The sequence below is a fragment of the Mauremys mutica genome, chromosome 9 (genome assembly GCF_020497125.1).
Source record: "Mauremys mutica isolate MM-2020 ecotype Southern chromosome 9, ASM2049712v1, whole genome shotgun sequence".
Taxonomy (NCBI): Eukaryota; Metazoa; Chordata; order Testudines; family Geoemydidae; genus Mauremys; species Mauremys mutica.
The window spans coordinates 79,244,388-79,262,859 of NC_059080.1; the positions used below are offsets into that span (position 1 = coordinate 79,244,388).

Sequence of the window (18,472 nt, forward strand, 5' to 3'; positions counted from 1 at the left end):
AGGCTTTTCAACCTGTAGGTCCATTTGTCTTCCTCTGGGATTTTGTCCCTGGGCAGCTCTTTAGCAATTTGCTGACAGGAGTTCCTTTCTCCAGCCTTCTTTCTCCTTTGTTAGCAGCCTCTCTGCTTCCCAGCCCTTTTATCCGCCCAGCTGCTGTGAGGTTCCCAATCAGCAGTGGCTGGCTGTGCTTGTATTAACCATTTGGTTGCGGGGAAAGCGTGTGTGTGGGAGGGGGCGTGGGGAATGCATCCCATGACAATATACTACAGAGAAAGCTTTCCTCATATCTGTGGTATATGGCTGTTCTCTGAAGATTAGACATCCTCTAGCAGACAGAGTTTTTGATCAATACACTCCATCCATGTTCTAATTAATAACATTTTGAAAATAGCAAGTTATTTTCCCCCACATGATAAAAGTTCTGCCATTGGAGCATTTCCCAGTCCTGAAGCTCTGTCTATAAGGATATACTTCAAGAATACTGATATCTCTTGGATTTGTTTAAAATAAATTACAATTAATAGGAATGTAGTTGTTACTACTTTGCAATGTTCCTACCAAAATTATCTTTTAAGTCTTATCTTTCCTTTTCCTATATAACAAGAGCTTGATTGTTGTTATTTTTAATTTACACTAGGGCACCTCTATACTGCTGGGGCAGTATCTATACTTTACACCCACTTTAAAGCCAGTGGTGAGCTGGAGCCGGTTCCCACCGGTTCGCGGGAACCGGTTGTTAAATTTAGAAGCCCTTTTAGAACCAGTTGTCCTGGTTCTAAAAGGGCTTTTAAATTTAACTAAATCTCTAGCAGCTCCCTGCCCTGCTTCTGGCCCCAGCTCACCTAGCTCCGCCTCCTCCCCTGACGCTCCCCCCAGCTTCTCCTCCCCATCCCCTGCTTCCCGTGAATCAGCTGATTCACGGGAAGCAGGGCTTCCTGCAGGTGAGCTGGGGCAGGGGTGGGGCACAAGGAGGACTCCAGGTGCCACGCGGCCCGGCCCAGCTCCAGCCGCTGCCCGGCTCCGGCCCAGCCCCAACCTCAACCCCAGGCCCTGGCCCCAACTCTGGCCGCGCAATGCTGCCCGACCCCAGGCCCTGGCCGTGCAGCTCCGGCCCAGGTCCAGCCCCAGCAGGGGTAAGAGGCCGGGGCCGGGGGGGTTGGATAAGGCGGGGACAGGGAGTGGGTGGGGGTGGGTTGGATCGGGCAGAGGTTCTGGGGGAGCGGTCAGGGGATGGGGATAAGGTGGGGGTTGGGTAGGCGTGGGAGTTCCAGGGGTCTGTCGGGGTAGTGGTAGATGGGGTCGGGGCAGTCGGAGGGCAGGGAGTGGGGCGAGTTGGGCAGGGGGTGGGGTCCTGGGGGGGCAGTTAGGGTTGGGAGTGTCGGGAAGGAGTGGTCAGGGGACAAGGAGTGGGAGGGGTTATGGGTTGCATTTTCTGAGGGGGGCAGTCGGGGGCAGGACAGGGGTGGGGAGGTGTACTCACCGGGTGGTTCCCTACCGGGTATTCGGTGGTGGGTCCTTCAGCCGCCAGAGCCGTGCTGCTGAAGACCCGGTAGGGAACCAGTTCCTAAGATTTTGGCAGCTCATCGCTGTTTAAAGCCCCTTTATTCTGCCAGAGCGGTGCAAAGAGGCCTTAGTTTAAATGAGAATCAGGCCCTAAAAGTTCTTTGATTTTATTTTATTTTTTCATATTTTACACTAGATGATCTCATTGGTCCCAGTTTGTCCTGTGAATTCCATCTACCTTCTCCTTTCTGCTTGAGAATGGTGAAAATACTTCAAGCACAGTAGAGTTAAAAGGACTTGATCCCAAGGTTTTCATGAACAAAGTGGAGGAACTTTGAATTAAATAACTGTTCTAGCTACAAAAGAAAACTCTCTCATGCGCCATTGTTACGCAGAACTAGCACTAAAAACTGACTTCAACAGAGCTTTGCAAATCTTTCATAGTTTCTCAGCAGTTATTCAAATCCCATCATCATGTTAACTTTCACTGTTTCAAAAGGGTTGACCATTTATAATCTTGATTATGATCATGTTTTCACTGCAAGTTTTATTTGCTGTTGGGAAGGATCGTTTCCTCATAAAATAACATACCGGAAATTAGTCTGGTGTGTATATAGGTCCTCACTATCTTAGATGTCAAAAGCATGTGCTAAGACTCCACTTCCTGAAAGTATTGTGCCACTAGAACCAAGCATGGCATATGCAAGTCTGTTAATCTTGTAAACATAGATCATCTGCTATTGTTTATAAAAGCAAAAACTCGTAACAAAAGACTAAAATGACACAGAAAAAGAGACCGGAACATGAAGGGAGGGGGAGCCAGAATACAATATGTTGCATATATCTTTATATCTTAAAGCTTTTGTTCTTCTAAATTAATGTTATGATTCCTTATGACTCTTGAGTTCCCAAAACTTTTCTATGTTCTGTAATCTGAAAGGATGCTCTTTCGTGATTTACCCAATAAATGAAAAATAATGTATACAGTACCATCACACTGCAAAACTTTAACAGGCAAGGTATCAGTAGGCATCAATGCAACTCCAACTTCAATTGTCAACAGAAGGGAGTTTTTACAGGTCCTTTACACAGTGTAATTCATCTTAAATCAACAGTTTTGGCTAACTTTGGGAAATGCTGTAATTACAATAAAAGTAATAGAGCATAGAATAAAGTATAGCCATGAAAACAGGCATGCGTAGGTAACAATCCTGCGCTGATTGTCAGTCTTCATTTTGCAGCACTAAATCCCAGTTGTACATAGTAATATCATCTGTACCCAACTCTGACTGTTGGGGAGTGTTGTTCCAGCTGGTGACACGATAAGGCTATCGGTAAGACTCTTTACCTCCAGGGGTTTAACCAGTGCTTAATTCTATTTCTTCCTGGTACCACAAAACAAATGGCACCCAAAGAAATGAAAATATATTTCATTATGTTCTAATTTGTAACTAAGTTTCAAGGAGAGGAAAATGATGAATCACAAGCCTCAGGAAATGCTCTTAGGATAATCTAAAGAAGCTGAACTCATGCCTTCAAATGCACCATCCGAAGATAAATGAACATTTGATGGACTATGCCAGACTGCCTTCCAGGTCTTAAATTATCTCTGAGTACTATAACTTAGATCACTGGTTCTCAATCTTTTGGGGCTTGGGAGTGGGACCCGTTTGTATGCCCTGAAGGTCTGTCATGACCCAGTGCTTTAGTGCAAAAAAAATCTGGCTTACTAACTATTTCTTGCCAATGATATAATGTACACATTAAAACAATAAGTGCTAAATGCAGCACTTACAAAGTACTATATTTTAATATTTCACTCAATGAGTAACCTGAGGTTGCTTCTCTTTGAGGTTTATCAAAGTTTGGTGTAATAGTTGCCAATGGAATCTTAAGGTCATGCTCAACATTCAGTTTGTTCCTGCTTTTATTTTTCAGTTGATTGAAGGTTGAAAATCCTGTTTCACATGAGCAGGTAGTGCTGAATGGCATAATCACTCCTAATAGCCAGACTAGGAAGAGAAGAGATATTCACCTGCAGTGCTGCACCAAAACTGGGAAATACTCATTTCAAAGTATATTTTCTCTGTGATTGCGATCGCAAGACAACTGGACCTGCTGGCATTCTTCTGCCAGAGACAGATTCATGTTTTCCAAAACTACTTTAAATGATCCCAGATCCATTCTTCATCTTTCAGTTGCTCATCTGGAAAATAATCACATAATCTAGTGTGTAATTTAGTTAAATGACTACAGACTGACTAACTTCAGTGCTTCCTGGACAGCAGAATCTTCCCAGGTATTTTTGTTTCTAGTGATACATTAAAAAACACGTCCATCCTACCTTCTGAATCATGTTTGGTCCACAAAGTAGGAACTATTGTTTAACTGTGTGATTAATTGCAATTAACTTTTCTAATCACAGTTAATTTTTTTAACTGTGATTATAATTAGGGCTGTCAATCTTTCATATTTTTTTGTGTGTGTGAGAAGCTCAGGTAGCATGTCTTTAGCTGCTAATGTCTCCCTGTGTAGGAAACAGTGATTCCCCGCTGCTGCATTAGGTACTTTTAAAAAGATTCTTTGCACAATACCTGAATGTTTCCCCATTCCTGAAAGGGCTCCATCAGTTGTAACATCAACATGCTTTGTCCAGTGTAGGGCGACCAGGTGTCCGGTTTTCGACTGGAACACTTGCTTGAAAAGGGATCCCGGTGGCTCCAGCCAGCACCACTGACCAGGCCGTTGACTGTTCGGTTCTCAGTGCCACGCAGTGGGGCTTGCAGGAGCCCTGCTAGCCTCTGCACTGCACTGCTCCCAGGAAGCAGCTGGCATGTCCCCCACTCCAGCTCCTATGCAGTGGGGCAGTCAGGGGGTCTGCACGCTGCCCCTGCCCCAAGTGCTGCCCCTGCAGCTTCCATTGGCTTGGAAACATGGTCAGTGGGAGCTGCAGGGGTGGTGCCTGCGGATGGGGCAGTGTGGAGAGCCACCTGGCAGCGTCTCCACATAGGAGCCGGAGGGGGGATGTGCTGCTGCTGCTGGGAGCTGCTTGAGGTAAGCACTGCCCAAAGTCTGCACCCCTGACCCCCTCCCCAGCCCCAATCCGAACCCCTTGCTCCCAGCCTAGAGCACCCTCCTGCACCCCAAACCCCTCATCCCCAGCCCCACCCCAGAGCCTTCACCATCCCGCAACCCAACCCTCTACCCCAGCCCTGATACCTCTCTGACTCTTTGGTCCCACTCAGGAGCCCACACCCCCAACCGGAGCCCTCACCCCCTCCTGCACCCCAGCCCTCTGAGACAGCCCAGAGAAAGTGAGTGAGAGTGGGGACAATGAACCACACAGGGAAGGGAGGATGGAGGTGGGCAGCGCCTGAGAGAAGGGACAGGCCTCAGAAAAGGGGCGAGGCAGGGGGCAGGGCAAGGATGTTCGGTTTTGTGCGAGTAGAAAGCAGGCAACCCTAGTCCAGCTCAATCCCACCAACTGCATATAATTATTCGGTGTATCCACTATATCAACAATAGTAGTAGAACTAGGCATATCTATCCTAAATAGGTACTATTCTTGAATATCATCATTCCATACATGCCTTGCATAAGACAGCAAAATGACATGGTTTGCTATATCTGTAGATTCAGCTAAGTGAAATAATCACTTACTCAAAGAAACAGAAGTTAGTCCAATAGAAGCTATTACGTCATCCATCTTGTCTGACTGAAAGACAGTCAGTTGTTTGCTGTTTTGTCTTCTGAAATATCACAGAGCTTTGTCCATATTATATGAGGGACTGTTTTTTTTTCAACTTTTTAGCAGCTGACTTATCCAATAATTCAGTAGAAGGTAAAATTTACTACTCAGCAATTGTCTATACTTTTTTACATTGAGCAATGCAGTGTGCAATAAGGTAAGAGGCATGCAATGCTTGCTCCTGGACAGTATATCCATGTTCAAGAATCTTTTATGACTTTTCCAAATTGATGCTTTTTGATAGGAAAAAAAATCAACTTGCTTGTCTTTATAGCTTTGCCTTCAAATGCCAGCATAATTTTGATAGTTTTAGGCTTTTGCAGTTGACTGCAGGTAACACACTATAGTATGTGTTCACCCTTTTGGGCCTCAGTAAATGAAAACTCAAACTTTAAGTAAGCAGGGTGGCACCTATGATTACATTTCTTATGTTGTGAAGAATTTCCCCTATCACTGCTACTTGAAATAGGACAGGCTTTTCTTTTTTGTTTTTTTAATTTCACTGACTATACGGCTTGCTCCTACACTGCAAAATTACAGTAAAATGATGGAATGTTGCATTTGAATGGCTAATCACAGGCACCCGCTGCTGTTCAATTGTCTGTTTTAGAGAGCTTCTACTGAAAGAACCACTGGCTCAAAATTGCAGACATTCCAAAATAAACAGCTACATTACTCATATTAATTCAACGAATGGCCTTTGTCATTATTGTCCAGCCAAGAGCCAGCTCTGCAGCATCTGAGATGCTGCTAGGGGGGAAGTGTGTGTGTGGGGGGGGCTGGCTCTGCAAACACCCCCCAGAAGGCCTTCTGATCCTCCCATGCAACCCTTTTGACATATTTTGGTGACCCCAATTTTGGGTCATGACCATGAGCTGAGAAACTCTCTGTCTTAGATTGATCAATCCAGTGGGATGAAGACTATTGTATGAGGAACTTTCATGCTAGGCAAACTTGAAACAGCAGAATATTGATAAAACAAGCAAACATCTCTGCCAGCTATTTTGTGTCCCACTCGCTATTGATGACGTGTGCCTGAACCAGATTGTTTCCCTTACAGCCCAGTTTCGTTCAGCATTATCTCCCTTATGCTCACCAACTCCTCTTTGGTCTGTAGGCTTCTCCCCTGGATTTGCCAGCCACACCCTTTTGCAAATGCTTTAATGAGAGAGGACAACTCCATCCACAAATGAGACTCTGTCACACAGGAGGGCTCCAGAACTCCTTAACCTTCAGAACATCTCTGGAGATTGAGGGATTCCTGCCTCCTTTGGGGTGGTATGCATTACAATCTCCTTTAAAGTAAGATTTATTAAAAATAGAGAGCAAATGGTAATAAAACGAAGGGAAGGGTTTGAATAACATACCTCAGGGTGCTTTGCAACATCCAGTGAAGTAGACTTCCCTTAGCTTATGAGGGGCAATGGGACCTAGCAAACAGAGCAGTGGACTGGTATTCAGGAGAATGGGTTCTGGTTCTTGCTCTGCCACATGTGTTGAGTGGCCTAGGGCAAGTCACTTCTCTTCATGCCTTTTGTTTCCCCATACTTACTTACCTCCTTCTGTAAAGTGCTTGATTTCAATGGGAGATAGGCACCTACATGATTTTTGAAAAGCACGTCTTTAGTCACCTAAATATCTTTAAAAATCTGGCCCCAGGTTCCTCTCTGACTATGCTCTGGTCAACCTGACAGCCTGTTATCAAAAGGCATCTCTCGTCCTTGCCCAACCTGGTTATCAATTCCTTATGAAATGTTAGAGTTCATTATCCTATTCGGGTGAAGTTACATCAACATTTTCACAAGGGTGTTTGTTCAGAAGTACCTTTGTATGCAATTGGGTGAAATGTAGTTGTAGCCGTGTCTGTCCCAGGATATTAGAGAGACAAGGTGGGTGATGTAATATATTTGTTACTGGACCAACCAAAGACATTACATCACCCACCTTGTCTCTCTGATATGCAGTTGGGAGCATTTTCTATACAGTTTGAGGATGAATTGTGAGAGCAGAGCATTCAGAAGCCAGCTAGAGGCACCAGTTAAGAACCAAAGCATTCAGTCTGTGACTGAAATAAACTGCAGAATTCAGGAACTGGAAGATTCTAGACCTAGACAGGCTCCAGGGTGAACAGAGGGAGCTTAAGAAATTGGAAATTGAAGCAGCATAGATGACAACCCAAATATTGATATTTTGAATATCAGAAAAAAATTGGTGGGGGGAGATTTCACACACATAAAAATCAGTTCCCCTTTTTTCCAGCCAGCTCTAAGTAACACTATGACAATTCTTCTGATCCACTGTCTGCTGAAGTCAGTTGACTTCCGTCAGAGCCACATTAAGGCATAGACACCGTAGGCTTGTGCTTAAGGGTCCATCACCTGGAATCATGTGAGAACATCAGAATGTCCTCTTTTCTTCTAAAAAAGTCAATTTCTACCCCTCGTGATTGAGAAGAAAAGCTTGAAAATGTTTCACAGCCTGAAACGCTATCTGAGGCATGAAGTATCTTATGCACCTCCTGGTTGTTCTCTTATAACCAACTCCCCTGGGTTTAGACACAACATCAGCTACGCTTTTCTGAGTCATTTCTAGACAAAAATTACCGTATGTTCCCCATGACCTACTATGCATTTGTTACATACAGTATGTGGGTATAGCATGACCATGGAAAAGGACAAACTGAAGTATTATAGAGTTTTGTTGGTCCTTTATCATTGCCACTGTTCACAGGGGAGCGGAAAAACATATTTTGAATAGACTGACATGGGACATTAACAGTGAACTTAGGAAATTGGGTCACTTTACAGTATTTGCATTTCATTGGTAAGTCATAGGAATGTTTGCCTGCTAGATAATAGTCAGATAAGAATATGAAAGAGAGGACACTGACATTTTCAAAATACCTTACCTTTTTTAATCAAAAGTTCAGCTAAAATTGTTTCCAATGCTCTGCATGATAAGGAAGTGTATCACCAGTCTGCTAGCTAAAAATCAAACAAAAAAGACTGATAACATAACCACAGGTTAATCCCAAAGTATGCTACATTTCCCCCCTGAAGTTTGAAAAGGCTTTCGAATTTTTCCCTTTTTAATGGTAGTTATAATTCCCACTGTGCACTTAACAAAATAACTTTTTTTTTCCTGTTACTTGGTGGAGGAGCTCACCCTTAAAACAGCCTATGGCACCTTCATTTTATACTGCAGCCCTATTTGCACAAGATCACAGATGCAGTGCTTCCAGACTGCCTTAAATGAGTGTACAGTGTTACATTCTATCAGTACAGAAGTCATCTGCAGCTAGACAGACTATTTTTAAACCTTTCTCTGTTGAAGCACTTATTTAATAAATCGAAGAGATGGCACTCTTTGAACCCACTTGCCTAAGAATTCCTGCATTTCAAGCTACAGTAATTCTGATTCAGCTGATATGGAACATTTTTTCTCCAAATAAAGTGTACAGGTATTGTAGGGATACACAAAACACATTTTTTGTAGTTTCATTATATATATATAATATAAAAAAACTAGGTTAAAGTGCTGGCTTTTCAAGTATATATTTAAAATGCTGAGAAGCATGAGAGGGGTATTGACCTGTGGTTCTCACTCACCAATGCAGTTCTAAAGCATTGCTAGTCTTCTAAAGAGGATTTTATCTTGTACATAGTTCATGAGGGTGGATGTATTTTTATCCTGCTACTGTTCATATCCTTTGTAACTGTTTACATTGCTATGGCCAATAACCTTGTTTTGCTCTCTCATAAGATATGCATTTCATATATGGTACTCCTGGGTGATCAACTAGGTAGACATGAAACTTCCAAGAACCTTTCCAGCAACTTGCTGTAGGCATCCTACTCACTTAAATGTGTTACTCTATGGGAATTGAGTTAAATGAAGAGCCCTACTGAGGGATCATTGAATAGGTGGAGATACTGGAACAACTGCAGAGATTTCCAAAAACTGCTTTGGAATTGTTTAAGGGTATGTCTACACTACAAGACTATTTCGAATCAACTTAATTCGAATTTGTGGAATCGACCTTATGAAGTTGAAGTTGTGTATCCACACTAAATACACTAGTTCGACTGTGTGAGTCCACAGTAACGGGGCCAGTGTCGACTTTGGAAGCGGTGCACTGTGGGAAGCTATCCCACAGTTCCCGCACTCCCCGCTGCCCATTGGAATTCTGGGATTTCCCCCCAATGCATGCTGGGGGGAAAAATGTGTCGAGGGTGGTTTTGGGTAACTGTCATCATTGAACCATCAATCACGCCCTCCCTCCTTCCCTCCCTGAAAGCGCCTGCGGGCAATCTGTTCGTGCACTTTTCTGCTCAGTGACAGCGCGGGCGCCACAGCACTTTGAGCACGGATCCCGCTGCAGTTATGGCCGTTGTCAATTCCTCGCACCTTATCGTCCATCTCTTCCACAGTCAGCTGCTGAGAAATAGGGCTACTTTTCAATGGTGCTGCGAGCACTGGTGGACCATGGGGGACGTTTTACCAACATCAACGTCGGGTGGCCAGGCAAAGTTCATGACGTGCGTGTTTTCAGGAACTCTGGTCCGTTTAGACGCCTGCAGGAAGGTAGTTTCTTCCCGGACCACAAAATAAGTCTTGGGGATGTGCAGATGCCTATAGTGATCGTCGGGGACCCAGCATACCCGCTAATGCCCTGGCTCGTGAAACTCTGTGCAGGCACCTTGCACAGCGACAAGGAACTCTTCAAGTACCAGCGAGCAGTGAGCAGCGTGACCTGTGACTGTTCAGTTTCTTTACAGAGAAGCTGAACCTGCCCCTGTTTCTTTACCAAGTGACTGTTGACTAGCATCTGCAGTTACATACCCCGCCCACCCCGCTTCCCCAACTTCCAACACACGTTTAAAAATAAAATACATGTTCCACTGTAACTTTACAAAGGTTTCTTTATTGATGACTTTGCGTTACAGGGTTGAAACTGGGACACGGACTGTGCTGGGTAGGGTGTGCAGTGATGTAAAGACCGCCTGTAAACTCGAGGAATGACAGGCTCCTGCTCCCAGAACGGTCTGCAGTGCCGGACTGGATGTTTCAACGGAGCCTGCCATCCCTCCTTTTTGGGACTCTGTGTGTGGGGGCTATGTGGCCTTTTGGCGGGGGAGGACGGATACAGATTCCTCTGCTGCGTGGCTCTGTGGTCCAGGACAGGGACCGTTGCATGAGATCTGTAACCCCCCTCCCCCGCTACAAAGTCACGTACCCCCCCACCCACACAGAACCTGCAAACCACCTCCCATACCGACCAGGGTGCGTACTGACTGCAGTGTGTGTGTGAGACCTGCTGCTGATCCTGCCCCCATGTCTGTACCCTGGTAAAGGTGATTGTCCTGTCCAATTACCAACCCCCTTCCCCCCCTTCAAACACAGTCTCCTCTAAAAGAACATGACGGAAACAGTAATTAACAGAAACGTATTTTTTATTATCAACTAGACAGTTAGGGGATGAAACTGGGATGGGGGCTTGGGTGAGGCGGGAAGGAAAGGACTTCTCAAAATTTAGGGTATGAGAGCTTTTGGGTACTTGAGCACTCTGCTGGGGTGCAGTGACAGTTTTCACGGCCTTTGGCGCCCCTCCTTCTGGTTATTTTGGGTGAGGGGGGTATGGGACTTTGTGGCGGGGGAGGGCGGTTGCAGATACAGTGCAGGGGGGCTCTGTCCTCCTGCCTGAGGTCCTGCAGAACATGCACAAGGCGCAGGAGCATGTCCATTTGCTCCCTCATTAGTCCAAGCAGCGTTTGAGTCGCCTGCTTGTCTTCCTCACGCCACCTCTCCTCCCGTTCACTGTGTGAGCGCTGGTACAGAGAGAGGGTCTCCCTCCACTGGCTCTGCTGGTCCGCCTCGTCTCGGGAGCACCCCATAAGTTCAGCGAACATCTCATCCTGTCTCTTTTTATTTCGCCGCCTAATCTTTGCCAGCCTCTGTGAGGGGGATGCTGTGGCAGGTCTGGACACAGTCGAAGCTGTGTGTTGGGAAAAAGGGAGTGAATTCCTTGCAAAGATACATTTTTGCGAACAATGAACACAGTCTAGTCTGTCTCTGTGAATTCTGGGTTGAGATCCCAGTGCCTGATGGGGCAAAAACCATTTTCGCGGGTGGTTCTGGGTAAATGTCGTCAGTCATCCCTTCCTCCAGGAAAGCTACAGCCGACAATCATTTCAAGCCCATTTTCCCTGGATTGCCCTGGCAGACGCCACAGCGTGGAAACCATGGAGCCTGTTTTGCCTTTTGTGCCTGTCACAGTATGTGGACTAGATGCCGCTGACAGAGGCGGTCCAGCAGCGCTACACAGCAGCATGCTTTTGCTTTTGCATGACAGCAGAGATGGTTACCAGCCATACTGTACCATCTACCATACCATAAATTGGTAATAAGATGGGCATGGTTACCAGTCCTTTTGCACTGCACCATTTGCTGCTGTCATAAGTGCCCCTGGCTGCTCTTAGCCAGGGGCGCAAAAGCCAAAATTGGGAATGACTCCCTGAGTCAATCCCTCCTTTTTGGTATCTAAAAAGAGAATCAGTCCTGCCTAGAATATGGGCAAGTGTACTAGAGAACCACTGTATCAGAGAACCAGAGAGCACAGCTGCTCTGTGTCAGATCCTGCATAGATTATGAGCTGTATGCTATTCACATGGGGGTGCTCCTGCAACAACCCCACCTGTTCATTCCATTCTTCCCCCAGCCTTCCTGGGCTACCATAGCATTGTCCCCCCACTTGTGTGATGAAGTAATAAAGAATGCAGGAATAAGACACAGTGACTTGTTAGTGAGAAATGAGTGGAAGGCAGCCTCCAGTTGCTATGATAGTCCAGATAGGACATTAAGGAGTGTGGAGGAGAGGAGCCCAGCATCCTGCTGCTAATCCAGGGGCTATTGAATCTTTTCTTTACACATGAAGGGTGGGGGCTGATGAAGCTCAGCCCCCTGTTGCTATGATGAAGACGGTTACCAGCCATACTGCACCATCTACCATGAAAAATTAGGTTCACCTGACACTGGGGGACCTGATAGATGCGACTCGGCATGGTTACCAGTCCTTTTGCACTGCCCCATGTGCCAATAGGCTGATGATGAGGACGGATACCAGCCATATTGTACCATCAGCCATCCATAGCGTGGGGGGAGCAAAGATGTTGGTGTTGAGTGCTGCACCATCGCGTCTATCTGCAGCATTCAGTAAAGATAGGGTGACATGTAAAAGAGTCAAGAGAGGATTGTTTTCCCTTTCACTTCTGGGGGTTGGTGGGGGGGTGCGTAAATTGCCTAGCTATGCCCTGACCCACCGCGGACACTGTTTTTGACCCTAGAAGCATTTGGAGCACAGCCAAGAATGCAAATGCTTTTCGGAGACAGCAGGAACTGTGGGATACCTTGCATCCTCAGTCCCCCCTCCCTCCATGAGCATCCATTTGATTCTTTGGCTTTCCGTTACGCTCATCACGCAGCAGCGTGCTGAGTCTCTGCTATGCCGTCTGTCCGGAGATTTTTTAAAAATACTTTGGACCAGGCGTAACATTACAGTAATTCCCCTAATTAGATGCAGGAGTCTCCGAGAGAGATCACCCTGAGGACGGTCACTGAAGGAGATAGAGAGCGCATGCTGCGTGAAAGCCAGCACAAACCAGGGCCCTATGCAGCCGTGCTCGGGGAGGCAATGCTCCCTGAGTACCTCATGAAAGCCTCGTGCGGAAAAGTGTGCTACCACGGAGCACCCAATAAGGCAGCTCTCCCCAGGAACCTCCTGCGGAGGCTTTTCGATTACCTCCAGGAGAGCTTCGTGGAGATCTCCCAGGAGGATTTCTGTTCTATCCCCATATATAGAGAGACCTCCTTTTCACATACTTCAGATTCCTGTTATATTAAGAATAAAAGTTTACATGGTTAAAGCACTTACCGACTTCTCCTTTCCCTGATTCAGGATCCGGGTTAATGGCCAGGGACGGTTGGTAGGGGATCTCTGTGACGGTGATGAAGAGATCCTGGCTGTCGGGGAAACCAGCGTTGTAAGCGCTGTCGCCTGCCTCGTCCTCCACAAACCCTTCCTCATCTTCCCCGTCCGCGAACATCGCCGAGGAACTGGCCATCGACACTGTCCCATCGTCAGAGTCCATGGTCACTGGTGGGGCAGTGGTGGCAGGCTCCGTAGCGTCCGTTTGCCGCTTTGATTTTTTGGTAGCCTTGTCTGGGGTTCTTGATTTTCACGCGGCGCTGCGTTGCATCCCGGCTGTATCCTCTGTCTCTCATGGCTTTGGAGACCTTCTCGTAGGTCTTTGCATTCCGTTTTTTGGAGCGCAGCTCTGAAAGCACAGACTCCTCGCCGCACACACCGATCAGATCCAAGAGTTCCCAGTCAGTCTATGCTGGGTCCCTCTTTCTATTCAGAGATTACATGAACTCCTCTGCTGGAGAGCTCTGCATCGCTGCCAGTGCTGCTGAGCTCGCCCCGATGTCCAACCACGAAATGAGATTCTAACTGTCCAGACAGGAAAAGGAATTCAAATTTTCCCGGGACTTTTCCTGTGTGGCTGGTCAGAGCATCCAAGCTCGGACTGCTGTCCAGAGCGTCAACAGAGTGGTGCAGTGTGGGATAGCTCCCGGAGCTAGTAAGTTCGATTTGCATCCACACCTAGCCTAATTCAACATAGCCATGTCGAATTTAGTGCTACTCCCCTCGTCGGGGTGGAGTACCGAATTCGAACTAAAGAGCCCTCTAGGTCGAATTAAATGGCTTCCTGGTGTGGACGGGTGCGCAGTTAATTCGAATTAACGCTGCTAAATTCGAATTAAAGTCCTAGTGTAGACCAGGCCTAAGAGATGTATTCTTAATTAGTAAATATTTATTTAGATAAATTATTATACAATTTATCACAGAAGTTTTCCTTTCAGAAAAAAGATATTGCAGACAATCTCTAGTCTCTTGGTCTGGTAACTTATCAGCCGTTCCAGGATATTTTTCTCAGTTCTTTTTCAATAGAAAGCCCCCAAAATCACAATTTCTCTCCAAATTGTTCACAATTTACTAGTGGCCCTGGCCAGGAAAAAGATTTTAAATTCATAATGGCAAAATGTCTATGCAGCTACCAAACCAAGAATAATTGAAGTTAATGAAAAGACTGACAAGATGCAAACAAATGGGGGTAGGGGGAATGTTAAATCCATTATTTTATTTAACTCACATTCTTGAACAACTTAAATTCCACCAACATTCCATGTCACAATCTACTACCATGCCTTGGTATCATAAGAGAGCTGCAATGTAATGTAGGAAAATGAGCACTGTCAAGAAAGTTGTACTATAGCAGCTCTTTAAACTAAGTCCAAATTTGGCCACAATGTTGATGCTAAATGAAAGTTGTCAATTATAAACATAGGGACCAATTCAGTCATGGAATGAAAAGGAACAATTTCCATAGAGATCAAAAGGAGTTGTACTTGTATCAGAGTTGTTTCTAACGTATGAAAAGTATCAGTAAGTTATTTGAAATAGGTATCATTAGCATTAATGTTTATTTTTGGCTCATTTATGATTGTATGTCACATTAGTAGATCTCTCTTCTGATGTATTCTTACATTTTCTTAGCAGCCTATAATGCATATACTAGGCCTGATTCTTTTTTATGCTAAGACCAGTGTACACCACTCTAGCAGTGTACAGTGGCTTTAAAATGAGCATACATTATATTTATACTCACTGCAGTATATCTTTACATTGCCAGAGCATTGTAAAGGCATCTTAAATTCCAGCCCTTAATCTTTATGTAATACGCTTTCTGATGGAAATCTATTGTGAAAAGTCAGTGTTGGTCCTGTGCTTCAGTTTTATTATTTTCTATAATAATGTAAAAGTCAGTTTGCAATGAGAATCCAACTCACCTTAAAATCAGTCAGAAACTTATGCATAATTCACCATGCAATGAAGGTCAGGTAGAGAATAATATATTTTATAGGTCTCTACTATATTTAATGCAATGCAGTCAAACTTGGTAAATAATCAGTTTTCAAACTCTATTTTTGTTCAGAAACACTTCCATTTCCTTTAGTGGGCTTGAAAGAAGCCATCCAAATCCCAGTGAGGTACATATGGTATAGCACTGATCAATGGTTTATTGGTCTGAATGCTCATGCATACAATGAATAAGTTAACAAGTTTTTTTTTAAATAAATGCAGCTCTAGCAGAGATGACTATTTTTCTCATAAACTAGTAAATTAACTACCCAACTGAGTTTTGATGTTTATTCCCCAGAAGTTAAGTATCATATGAAAAATTGAGGTCTTATATTGTTTACAGGGTATTGCCATGCATAGTGGCCAAAAATAATATACATGAAGACATAATCATTTTTTATTGGTGACTGTAATGAAGTTTCATGTTAAATCAGTTTAAATCAGTCCTGTTTCCTTTCCAATGCACCTTTCATGTAACCTGCCTGCAGAGATCTGTACAACGTTACTATACAATGCATATTCTAATTATATTTTAGAAAGGTGAGTCATATTCCTTTCAAGTTTAGTCTTGAAATTGGACAGATTATAAAACTGTAATGCATAAAGATATCAGTTCAGTAGCTAAGACATAGCGTGCAAATGCAGTATTTATAAAACAGAGATGAAAAATACCTACTGAATCTGAACAAAGCTTTATCTAGCTAGATTCATCGATCCTCCTGGTGCTCAGATTCCAGCTTAATTGGCTAGAAATGCCTTTTTCCATCTCTAATTAGCCAAAAGTAGAGCTGGTTTAATACCAGAAAAAATGCTTCAAAAATGTAAAAATTCATTGAATACTCTATTAGATCATAACTAGCCAGAAGACTGCTTGCTTTCTATCATATGTGAATCTAGCCACAGTGATCCAAGTGCAGGAAAGGTGATTGCAACACACTCAGCCTTCAGGGTCAACCCCAGGTAATCTAGCATGTGGCAGCTCATTTGCTGAGAGAGGCACAATGGGAGTAGTCATTCCAGAACACCACTCCCTACACTAGCTACTTATACAGTACCGGGTGTATTATCTTTTTAGCCCTAAATATCAAAGACTTGGCTAGATCCGTGACTTCCTTGCTATTTGCAACAAGAATGTTTCTAGGTTTGTCCACACAGAAATTCTAGCTACAGATTAAGATGCACCAGTTTACAACAGTGTTTCCTAAGTAACCAGATGACCACTCACCTGGACAGAGGAAACAGAGCACATGAGCAGCTAAATTTGCAAGAGAGGACATGAAATTGGGGGTGCATTTAAGAGCACAATAAAGACCCCTTGGGCTTGATTTTCCAGATATGCTGGATTTTCTACAACTCCCATTGACGTCAGCTGAAGCTGTGAGTGCTCAAAACTTCTGAAAATGAAGTCCATGGTGATTCAAGCAGAGCATCCAAACATGGAGGCTCCAAATATCAGTAGCTATTGTTTAAAATGATGGCCTTAGTCCTTTTTGGAAGGCATGCATTCTTTTCTGAAAAAAGTGAGGCACTCAGAATGCCACACAACAGGCAGATGACATATGTTGATAGTAATATGAATTAGATTATTTCTTTTTTCATAAACCTTATTTGCATTGACTTATTTTTCTCTATTAGCAATTGTATACATACATTTATCATTTCATTTTTGAGACTCACCTTGCTTAAAGGTACAAAAGTTAAATTAATCAATATAGCAAAAGATGTCCCAGTACTACAGTAATGTAAAGGCCAGAAATGTCTACAAGTAAATAATACTATGGATAGGCTGGAATAAATTACTGCATGATCTAGTGATTATCTGATTGCTGCCTTCTGAAAATCTGTTCAAGACCCTATTAAAAACATTAACTAGAGTATACTTCCAAAAAATATTGCTACCTGTAGTCCGTCTTCCCCACAAACATAGTCATAGTCCAATTATAAAGCTCCTCCTCCCAAACTTAAAAAACCTTACCTCCTCCTCGCTTCAAATAGAATAAAACACAAAGCATATGACTTCAAGGTAGAATGGCTTGAATTATATAGCAGTTCTGCCAAAAATCATAGTAATATTACCCACTTTCATATTGTAATGCCAGGGTCTGCCCTTCTTGCTTTGGATTGAGTCCCAGGGGAAAGAGGGTATTATGTTTCTCACACGAATAGTGAGCCCATTCGTTCGCCAACATAAGTCAGTGGGGGACAAGGTCCCTTTAACTTTACTGGGTCAATGTCCAGTCAGTGCCTTAGAATTCTCTGGAGACAGCACCCTTATGTATACAATAAGGAAGAGCTTCACAAAGTCCCCACCTCTGTATGAACTGAGAAATCATCTGAAGGTGGCAAAACCACACAATAGACCTACGCCCTTATTGACTGGGGGCTATTGAGGTTTACGGAGGTGCTAAGTCTTTAAAAAAAGAAAAAAGAAAAGTCACGTCGTTCGTCCTGTATAATCCTGCAGGTTTATCACTTGCTGCAGCGTTAACAAGGGCATTTTCCAAAAGGACGAATTCTGGAATATTCAAATTGCGAAATGCTAAAAAAACTGGCACATGCCCAGTAACAGTAATGATTAAATAACTAATGGGAAACAAATTCAGATCTTGGTTAATTGGGTTAATATCAAACCTCATGTAGTAAATCAAAATGTGACACCCATAAAGATTTGTCCAGATTAGCCTTTTGACTGGGGATTCTGGGATACCAGATTGAACTTTAAAGATAATTTATCCAAATGAGAATTCCAGTTGTGTAAATCACAATTTAGTTTTAAGGCTCAAAGAAGGAAAAAGCTTAGGAGTCTTCCCAAGATAGAGAAAGCCAGACAGATGTCACAGAAATACAAATCAGTGAAGTTTACCCCTCCAAGAGAACTCTGGCATTCGCACCCTTCAGAGCTCATTTATGTTGGCATTTGCTATGCATACTTGAGTTTCATTGGGAGCTGAGAGGAGGAGAGGAGATCAGACTGGTGTGTTAAAGAGATGTATACTGTCAAAGAAGACTTCCGCTTTGTTCTTTTGCCTCACTTTGTGGCTAATTTTCAATAAAATATCCCCTGTTGCAGGGCCGTCCTTAGGATCTAGGGGGCCCTATGCAGTATTATTAAACTGGTGCCCCTATGCCTGATGGCAGCCTGGGCTTGCGGGGGGGCTGAGGATGGGCGGGTGCTGGGGAGAATAAGGTAGCAAAGTATACTGAGATGCCCGGCCCGCCTCACAGCAGTGGAGAGTCAT

General features: G+C 44.1%; 1 long non-coding RNA gene across 1 annotated transcript; it reads right to left on the reverse strand.

Moving 5' to 3' along the window:
• Window positions 1-1,814: 1,814 nt before the first annotated feature.
• Window positions 1,815-17,430, reverse strand: LOC123377079. Its single transcript, XR_006582075.1, has 3 exons — window positions 17,314-17,430; window positions 8,160-8,235; window positions 1,815-3,709 (listed from the first exon to the last, which is right to left on the reverse strand). It is a non-coding gene; the product is annotated as an uncharacterized LOC123377079 (long non-coding RNA).
• Between the last annotated feature and the right edge of the window lie 1,042 nt (window positions 17,431-18,472).